This window comes from Theropithecus gelada, chromosome 7a, assembly GCF_003255815.1.
Source record: "Theropithecus gelada isolate Dixy chromosome 7a, Tgel_1.0, whole genome shotgun sequence".
NCBI classification, from domain to species: Eukaryota; Metazoa; Chordata; class Mammalia; order Primates; family Cercopithecidae; genus Theropithecus; species Theropithecus gelada.
The window spans coordinates 39935674-39945871 of NC_037674.1; the positions used below are offsets into that span (position 1 = coordinate 39935674).

The window sequence follows — 10198 nt, forward strand, 5'->3', positions numbered from 1 at the left end:
TTTTTTTTTTTGAGACGGAGTCTCGCTCTGTAGCCCAGGCTGAAGTGCAGTGGCCGGATCTCAGCTCACTGCAAGCTCCGCCTCCCGGGTTCACGCCATTCTCCGGCCTCAGCCTCCCGAGTAGCTGGGACTACAGGCGCCCGCCACCTCGCCCGGCTATTTTTTGTATTTCTTAGTAGAGACGGGGTTTCACCATGTTAGCCAGGATGGTCTCGATCTCCTGACCTCGTGATCCGCCCATCTCGGCCTCCCAAAGTGCTGGGATTACAGGCTTGAGCCACCGCGCCCGGCCTACAATTTTTAAAGACTTAATGTTGACCTGCTTTCTTCTCTTTGGAAAGAGGTGTTTGTGATGTCAGTTAACATAATTTGCTTTTGTTGATAAGCTTGCTCAATACATAAGCTTATGAGATTTCTAGTTGTATAAAAAGAAAAGGACTATCTTTCATGTTTTCTTTTCCTCTGCTGGAGTAACATTTTAGTTAAGGAAGTTGCACAAAAACAAACCCATCTTTTTTCTGTGTAATTTTCTATATGGATTTCTATGTTGAACAGCCTAGACCTTTTGTCTATTCGATGTTTACATAGATGTTTAGATTTAACTTTTAATACATTTGTGGTTTAAAAAAAAAAAAGGAAATTTTGGTGCAATAGAGAAATGTATTTTGGATTTATTTATTGTTCCTTTTAAATGTTAAAATGAGGCAGGAATACAGTACTTTCGGCCTATTGTCTAAGAGTACTCTTTGACATTTACAGTATCAGGTATAGGCATTTCCAAAAGAAATCTTCTTTAACATACCATACCCTTAATGATCTTTTGACAGGACAGAATTGGGGAGAAATGTTAGCAGGGTATATTTTAATTTATATTCTCTAAAAGTATACATTCTATACTATGACGAATTATAGATTTTATTTTCTTCTGTGTTTAGCTTTTTATAACTTATCTCAAACCAATTTTTTATCTTCATTTGTGATTGTCTTCAGAAGTCTGGGTGTTTGGTTTTTTTAAACTGATGGTGGTGAGTATGTAGGGGGAGAGTAGTTTTACAATTTTTAAAGACTTAATGTTGATCTGCTCAAAACTTACCTGAAAAATTGGTTTGAGATAAGTTATAAAAAGCCAAACACTCCTTGCATAACTGGAGAGAAAGAGCTTCCAATTAAAGTAATTATGCTAGCAGCTCTGAGACTACTCTTTGGAACTGGTGTCAGCACTTTGGTTTGAAGAAATCAGATCAGGATTGACTGCCTAATAGTAGGCTTTTACCAAGAGCCTGACATAAGAATTTCAGGAAATCTGGGAAAATCTTTGAAAATCTTCTATATTATAGGCTGGGCACAGTGGCTCAAATCTGTAATCCCAGCACTTTGGGAGGCTGAGGCAGGAGGATCACTTAAGGTGAGGAGTTTGAAACCAGCCTGGCCAACATGGTGAAACCCTGTCTCTAAAAATATAAAATTAGCCAGTTATGGTGATGCACACTTGTAATCCCAGCTACTTGGGAGACTGAGGTGAGAGGATCGCTTGAACCTGGGAGACAGAGATTGAAGTGAGCAGAGATCACGCCATTGCACTCCAGCCTGGGCAACAGAGCGAGACTCCATCTCAAAAAAAAAAAAAAGAAAAGAAAATCTTCTATGTTATAAACTTAAATTTCATGTGAATGGAAGATTGAGAAATGATGGCTGATGGCCTAAGCGTGGGTAGAATTTCAGTTTTTTGCATGTTTATCAGATGGCTTTAATGTTCTTGCCTTTTCCTAGTTATTATTTTAAAAAGTAGTGTTTCCAGAACCCATTTAACAACTGATAACTGGAAAATTTTTTGTGAGAGGTTAGCTAGACAGGTTATATGGTGTTTTTTTTGTTTTTGTTTTTCCCTCATACAGTTTTTTTAAAAAATTGAGAAATCATATTTTCTTTTTTTTTTTTTCAGTATACAATTCAGTGGTTTACACTATATTCACAAACTGTGTAACCATCACATCACGCATTCCAGAATATTTTTATTTCCTCAAAAAGAAATCCTGTACCCATCAGCAGTCACCCTCATTCTTCATTTTCCTCAGCCCCTGGCAGTCTACTTCTGTCTCTCTAGAAATTTCATGTAAATGGAGTCTCATAATCTGTGGCCTTTGGCTGGGCACAATGGCTCACGCCTGTAATCCCAGCACTTTGGGAGGCTGAGGCGGGCAGATCATGAAGTCAGGAGTTCGAGACCAGCCTGACCAACATAGTGAAATCCTGTCTCTACTAAAAATACAAAAATTAGCCGGGCATGGTGACACTTGCCTATAGTCCCAGCTACTTGGGAGGCTGAGGCAGGAGAATTGCTTGAACCCGGGAGGTGGAGGTTGCAATGAGGCAAGATTGCGTCGTTGCACTCCAGACTGGGCGACAGAGCGAGACTCCATCTCAAAAAAAAAAAAGGGGGCCTTTTGTGTCTCACTCCTTTCACTTAGCATAATCCATTTTGTAGCATGTATCAGCAGTACTCCATTCCTCTTTATGGTTGAATAATATTCCATTATGTAGATATACCACATTTGTTTATCCATCAGGTGATGGATATTTGGTTTTTTTCCTTATTTTGACTGTTATGGATAATGCTGCTATGAACATTCATATGCAAGTTTTTGTGTGGACGTATGTCTTCAGTTTTTTTCATTATATACCTAGGGATAGAATTGCTGGGTTATATGGTAACTCTGTTTAACTTTGTTTAGAGCTGGCAAACTTTGCCAGAATGTAAATGGCTGTGCCATTTTACATTCCCACTAGCAATGTACAAGGATTCCAATTTCCCCATACTCTCAACAATACTTGTTACTGTTCATTTGTTTAATAGCCATCCTGGTGGGTGTAAAGTGGTATCTCATTGTGGTTTTGACTTACATTTCTTTAATAACTAATGATTCAGAGCATCTTTTCATGTGCTTATGTGCTTGTATATCTCCTTCGAAGATACCTGATTCTTTGTCGATATTTTAATTAGGTTGTCTTTGTAAGAATATATTCTGGATATTAGTGTCTTCTAAGATTTTTATGGTTATAGCTCTTACATTTAGGTCTTTGATCCATTTTGAGTTATTTTTTCTATATGGTGTGAAGTAGGGATCCAGCTTCATTCTTTTACATGTAGATATGCAGTTTTCCTAGCACCAGTTATTGAAAAGACTATTCTTACCCTGCATTGGATTTTCTTGACATCCTTATTGAAAGTTAATTGACCATAAATGTATGGGCTTTTGTCTAGACTCTTAGTTTTGTTCCATTGATCAACATGTCTATCCTTATGGCAGTATTATAATCTTGGTTACTCATCTTTGTAGTAAGTGTTGAGAATTGTGAGTCTTTCAGCTTTATTCTTCTTTTTGAGATTGTTTTGGCTATTCTGAGTCCTTTGCATTTCCATATGAATTTTAGGATCAGCTTGTCAATTTCTGCAAGAAGCAGGCTAAAATTTTGATGGAGATTGCATTGAATCTGTCAGTTTGGAGAGTTCTGCAATCTTAACAATATAAAATCTTCCAATCCATGAACATGAGATGTCTTTCAATTTTTTTAGAACTTCTTTAATTTCCATCAATGATGTTTTGTAGTTTCAGTGTATAAATCTTGCACTTTTTTTTTTTTGTTTTGTTTTTGTTTTGAGACAGAGTCTTACTCTGTCCCCCAGGCAGGGGTACAGTGGCACAATCTTGGCTTGGATCACTGCAACCTCCACCCACCAGTTTCAAGCAATTCTCCTGTTTCAGCCTCCCGAATAACTGGGACTACAGGTGCGTGCCACTACGCCCAGCTAATTTTTTGTATTTTTAGTAGAGATCGGGTTTCACCATGTTGGCCAGGCTGGTTTCGAACTCCTGGCCTCAAGTGATCCGCCTGCCTTGGCCTCCCAAAGTGCAGGGATTACAAGCATGAGCTACCGTGCTCAACCCTGCTTTTTCTTTTCTTTTTTTTTTTTTAAAGCCAGTCAAATTTAGGAGTTGTATACCAAAATCTTGCACTTCTTTTGTTAAATTTATTCCTCAGGATTTTATTTTTTTAGTTGTTATTGTAAATTGAATTGTTTTCTCGATTTCATATTTGGATTATTCATTGCTAGAGTACAGAAATACTATTGTTTTGTCTATACTGATCTTGTATCTTACAACCTTGTGGAATTCATTTGTTGACTCTGATATGATTTTTGTGCATTCCTTAGGATTTTCTATGTATGAGATCATGTTATCTGCAAATTGAAATCATTTTACTTCTTACTTACAATCTCGATGTCTTTTTTCTTTATTTCTTGCCTAATTTTTCTAACTATAACCTCCAGTACAATGTTGAATAGAAGTGGCAAGAGCAGATATCCTTAACTTCTTCACTGATTTTAAGGAGTAACTTTCAGTCTTAATTATTAAATATGATGTTAATTAACTGTGGACTTTTTTATAGATGACTTTTATCAATATGGGATTTTTTTTTTCTTAGAGATGGGGTCTTGCCCTGTCATTCACAGCTTACTGCAATGGCATAATCACAGTCCACTGCAGCCTTGACCTCCCAGGCTCAAGCAATCCTCCTACCTCAGCCTTGCAAGTAGCTGGGACTACAGACACATGCCACCACATGTGGCTATTTTTGTTTTGTTTTGTTTTTGTAGACACAGGGTTTCACTATGTTGCCAGTCTAGTCTCAAACTCTTGGGCTCAAATGATCTTTCCACCTCGGCAATCCCAAAGTGCTGGGATTATAGGCATAAGGCACCATACCCAGCCCAATATGAGATTTTGAACATTTATACTGTAGTTTGAGATTTTAAAGTATGTTGATATTTTTCAGAACAAGTTAATTATTGAGGGATAAGTGAGGAAGGAGGCTTAGAGAAACCTCTGGAATGTAAAGCACACAAGATTGAGAGCACCTAGCTTCTAGTGTCCATTCCCCTACTTAAGCTGAGTAACATTGGAAATTCTGTTTAATTCTTTGTGCTTCCTTCATTCATGCTTTCTGTTCATCACATATTTATTGATCATCTAGTTTACCAGGTATTTTGAGGATGCAGGGTTAAAAGACTAACGGCTGTCTGAGTCGTCGTCCTCAGATATCAGTTACACTCCATTCCCAACACTTTTCTTTTCTTTTTTTTCTGTAAAGATGGAGGTGTTGGGCATATGTTGATTTGTGGGGACATGTTACAGCCCTGCTTATTTTCAGAGTTCAGTATATTCTCAGTGTTAAGACCAGCCGTACACGTAAGATAGCATGAGTACTACCTATGTGTCAGTCTCTTACACAATTATGATTTCAAACTACTGTAGGTATAGCAGTGACTCCCAAATATCCATTCCCTGCCCTGACATCTTTCCTAAATTTGACCATGATTTCCAGTTGCCTAACAGATTTCCTTGCTTACTTGTCCCAAATGTACTTCAAATTCACAAAGTTCAAAGAAAAGTCATAATTTGTCCCTAAAGTCCTCCTGTCTCCATTCCTTTCTCTAGTACTTTCTCAATTTTAGTAGTGGGAATACTTCTACCCAGTCACCCAAACTAGAAACTTGTGAGTCATCCTTGATACCTTTCCCTCACTGCTCACATCTAGTACATCACAAAGGTTCTTTAAGAGATTGTCTCCTGCTTGTCTCTTGTAACTTCCCCTCTTTATACTTGTTGCCACTTCCTTTGTTGAGACCCTCATCATTTTTAACGTGGACCAAACTCTACTCTTACCCCCTTTCTTTCCCACATGTCATTCAGGATCCAACTTAAATATCACTTTCTCTTTACAGCATATTCTTGTTAGCCAGTTCCTTAGACTTCCAAATGAAATTAAACACCTATTAATTTTATAGAAATATTGAATATTATATAGGGGTTAATAGCACAAATTATAGAATTATACAGGCCTGAGTTTGAATCCTGGCTCCACAGAGTGAGGCTCCTATCTCACTCTGTTGCCCAGGCTGGAGTGCGATGGCGTGATCTTGGCTCACTGCGACTCCGCCTCCTGGGTTCAAGCGATTCTGCTGCCTCAGCTTCCCGAGTAGCCGGGACTACAGGTGCTTGCCACCGCACCCGGCTAATTTTTGAATTTTTTAGTAGAGACGGGGTTTCACCATATTAGCCAGGCTGGTCTTGAACTCCTGACCTCGTGATCCAGAATCCTGGCTCTTTTTATTGGTGGGGGTTTTTAAAACAATTTTTATTATTACTATTTTTAATTTTTTGTGGGGTTTTTTATTGTTTTGTTTCTTGTTTTGTTGTTTGTTTTTTGGTTTTTTTTTGCTGAGCACAGGGGACTTTATTGATGGTACATGACAAGGTAGGGCTCCCTAGGCCCCTCCCTCTCCAAGGGGTCTGCATGGAAACTGTGAGGAGGGGAGATTCAGTCTGGTAGGGGACTGATTGCGGCAGGGACTCCCCAGCAGTGAGTGCCTCTCTCTTCCTCTCGTGCTCTCGCTGGGCTGGTGGCCCAGGGTTCTTACTCCTTGGAGGCAATGTGGGCCATGAGGTGCACCACCCTGTTGCTATAGCCAAATTCATTGTCATACCAGGAAATTAGCTTGACAGAGCGGTCGTTGAGGGCAATGGCAGCCCCAGCATCAAAGGTAGAAGAGTGGGTGTCGCTGTTGAAGTTGGAGGAGACCACCTGGTGCTCAGTGTAGCCCAGGATGCCCTTGAGGGGGCCCTCTGATGCCTACTTCACCACCTTCTTGATGTCATCATATTGGCAGGTTTTTCCAGACAACAGGTCAGGTCCACCACTGACACATTGGCAATGGGGACATGGAAGGCCATGCCAGTGAGCTTCCCGTTCACCTCAGGGATGACCTTACCCACAACCTTGGCAGTGCCAGTAGAGACAGGGATGATGTCCTGGAGAGCCCTGCAGCCATCACGCGACAGTTTCCCAGAGGGGCCATTTACAGTCTTCTGGGTGGCAGTGATGGCATGGACTGTGGTCATGAATCCTTCTATGATACCAAAGTTGTTATGGATGACCTTGGCCAGGGGCGCTAAGCAGTTGGTGATGCAGGAGGCATTGCTGACGATCTTGAGGCTGTTGTCATACTTGTCATGGTTTGTGCACATCACAAACATGGGGGCGTCAACAGAGGGGACAGAGATGTTGACCCTTTTGGCTCCCCGCTGCAAGTGAGCCCCAGCCTTCTCCATGCTGGTGAAGACACCAGTGGACTCCACGATGTACTCAGCACCAGCATTGCCCCATGTGATTTTGGAGGGATCTCACTCCTGGAAGATGATGGGATTTCTATTGATGACAAGAGTCCCGTTCTCAGCCTTGACAGTGCCATGGAATTTGCCATGTGTACAATCATACAGGAATATGTAGACCATGTAGTTGAGGTCAATGAAGGGGTCATTGATGGCAACAATATCCACTTTACCAGACTTACAAGCAGTCCTGGTGCACCAGGCAGGCACCCAGTACAACCAAATCCGTTGACTCCGACCTACCTTCCCCATGGTGTCACAGGGATGCGCTGCCAATGCAAGAGAATATGCGGCTGTCTGCCGAACAGGAGGAGCAGAGACTTTTTTGAGATGGAGTTTCGCTTGTTACCCAGGCTGGAGTGCAATGGCATAATCTCAGCTCACCACAACCTCTGCCTCCTGGGTTCGAGTGATTCTCCTGCCTCAGCCTCCTGCGTAGCTGGGATTACAGACATGTGCCACCACCCCTGGATAATTTTGTATTTTTAGTAGAGACAGGGTTTTTCCATGTTGGTCAGGCTGGACTTGAACTCCTGACCTCAGGTGATCTGCCCTCCTCGGCCTCCCAAAGTGTCAGGATTACAGGTGTGAGCCACCTGGCCTTGGTTGTTTTTTTTTTTTTTTTTTTTTACACTCTGTCACCCTGTCTGGACTGCAGTGGTGTGATCTCAGCTCACTGCAACCTCTGCCTCCCAGGTTCAAGTGGTTCTCCCACCTCAGCCTCCCGAGTAGCTGGGACTACAGGTGCATGTCGCCGTGCCTGGCTAATTATTGAATTTTTTGATAGAGATGGGGTTTCATCATGTTGGCCAGGCTGGTCTCAAACTCCTGACCTCAAGTCGCTTGCCTCTCAAAGTGCTGGGATTATAGGCATGAGCCATGGTGCGGGGCCTGAATCCTGGCTCCTAATAGCTGTATGGCCTTGAGCATATTACCTAGCCTCTGGGCCTCAGTTTCCTTTTATCTGTAAAGTAACACTGATAACTACTTTATAGAGCAGAAGTGAAGATTAAATGCAATTACAAAGGTTATAATTATACTATCATGGCTACAATATATTGAACATAAATTATTTGCTAATCACTGTGCTAAGTATAATACTTGATACTTACTGCCCATGGAAAGTAGTTAGCTCAATGCCTAATATTTAGTAGGTATTCAGTAAACAAAAGCTAGTATTTTCTGTGTGGTCTTCTTCCATTCTTAGCATCTTAAGGGCAAGAACTATGTCTTATCTTTGTGACTGATAGTATGATAGATAACAATAAACAGTTGCTGAGTTTGAATTTATTTAATGGGATTTGAGTAAGTGCCAAGAGGTCTTCTTTAGTATAATATTCCCTGCTAACTTGACTGCAATTCCTTTGGAATTGAAGGTTTTGAGTTTTCTATTAAAGTACACATACCCCTAGAGAGAAGTAATACTTTGAGCTATTATCAACAGTCATTTTATGGGAATCAGTTGTTTATCAGCTGCTTTCAAATCTGAGAAAGACCTTGCAGGATGAGACTTTGCTAGGAATGAAAGAAGAGGGGAAAAAGAGACCTGAGCTCACAATATCATGTGGAACAAAATCACTCTTTTTTTTTTTTTTTTGAAACAGAGTCTCGCTCTTTCGCCCAGGCTGTAGTGCAGTGGCTGGATCTCAGCTCACTGCAAGCTCCGACTCCTGGGTTCACGCCATTCTCCTGCCACAGCCTCCTGAGTAGCTGGGACTACAGGCGCCCGTCACCACCACGCCCGGCTAATTTTTTTTGTATTTTTAGTAGAGACGGGGTTTCACCATGTTAGCCAGGACAGTCTCGATCTCCTGACCTTGTGATCCACCCACCTCGGCCTCCCAAAGTGCTGGGATTACAGGCGTGAGCTACCACGCCCGGCCCAAAATCACTCTTTCCTATTTGCCTCAGAATTAGTCTTTTTCCTAATTTGTAATGTATATCATTCCACTTAACATACATATACTGCGTTTAATAGCTATGGCTTTCCTGTGGGACCATGGAATTAGATCAGCAGAAATGAGTTATTTCCATTACTTGAATTACTTAGGTTATTTAGCAGTTTGTGATATTATGGGCATGATGGCACATTCACTCCCTATGTAGTCAATAGCTTTATATTAAGTACTGAGAGAGGATATTCTAGACCTGATCCCTAATTTTGGCCAGCTATTTTGGCCAAATGAATGTCAGTTATCAGCTGCCCTATGAACTGCCCAGAGAATTGCTGAATACAAGATGAGATGATAAACGTAAAAACACTGAAAAGGCTACACAAATGCAAAGTGGATTATTCCAGACATCATCATCATCATTATTATTGTTATTATTATTATTATTATTATTATTATTATTTGAGACAGTCTTGCTCTGTCACCCAGGCTGCAGTTCAGTCGCGACAATCATGACTCACCGCAACCTCTGCCCCCCGGGTTCAAGTGATCCTTCTACCTCAGCCTCCCAAGTAACTGGGACTACAGATGTGAGCTACCATGTCCAGCTAATTTTTTCTATTTTTTTGTAGAGACAGGGTCTCCCTGTGTTGCCCAGGCTGATCTTAAACTCCTGAGCTCAAGAGCTTCCCACCTCAGCCTCCCAAAGTGCTGGGATTACACATGTGAGCCATTGTTCCTAGGCTTATTTCAGACTTTAACACATGACCTTGGAAAATTCAATGTTGTGGGGAAAGACTTGGGAAAAAATTACTTCCAACACCATTGTCAACTCTGACATTTTGAGAAATTCCATCCTCTCTCTTTCTTACTTATGTCCCTTGCTTCCATATAGTCTCTTCTTAGCACAGCAGCCAAAATAATTCTTTGAAACTTGTCCGGCCGGGCGCGGTGGCTCAAGCCTGTAATCCCAGCACTTTGGGAGGCCGAGACGGGCGGATCACGAGGTCAGGAGATCGAGACCATCCTGGCTAACACGGTGAAACCCCGTCTCTATTAAGAAATACAAAAAAC

At 41.4% G+C, this 10198-nt stretch overlaps 1 protein-coding gene and 1 pseudogene across 1 annotated transcript in view; one reads left to right on the top strand and one right to left on the bottom strand.

The window, feature by feature from the left end:
• Positions 1–10198, top strand: part of ZNF609 (zinc finger protein 609) — a 237652-nt gene that overhangs the window by 63688 nt on the left and 163766 nt on the right. The window lies entirely within an intron of this gene.
• LOC112627921 lies at positions 6286–7465 on the bottom strand (annotated as a pseudogene).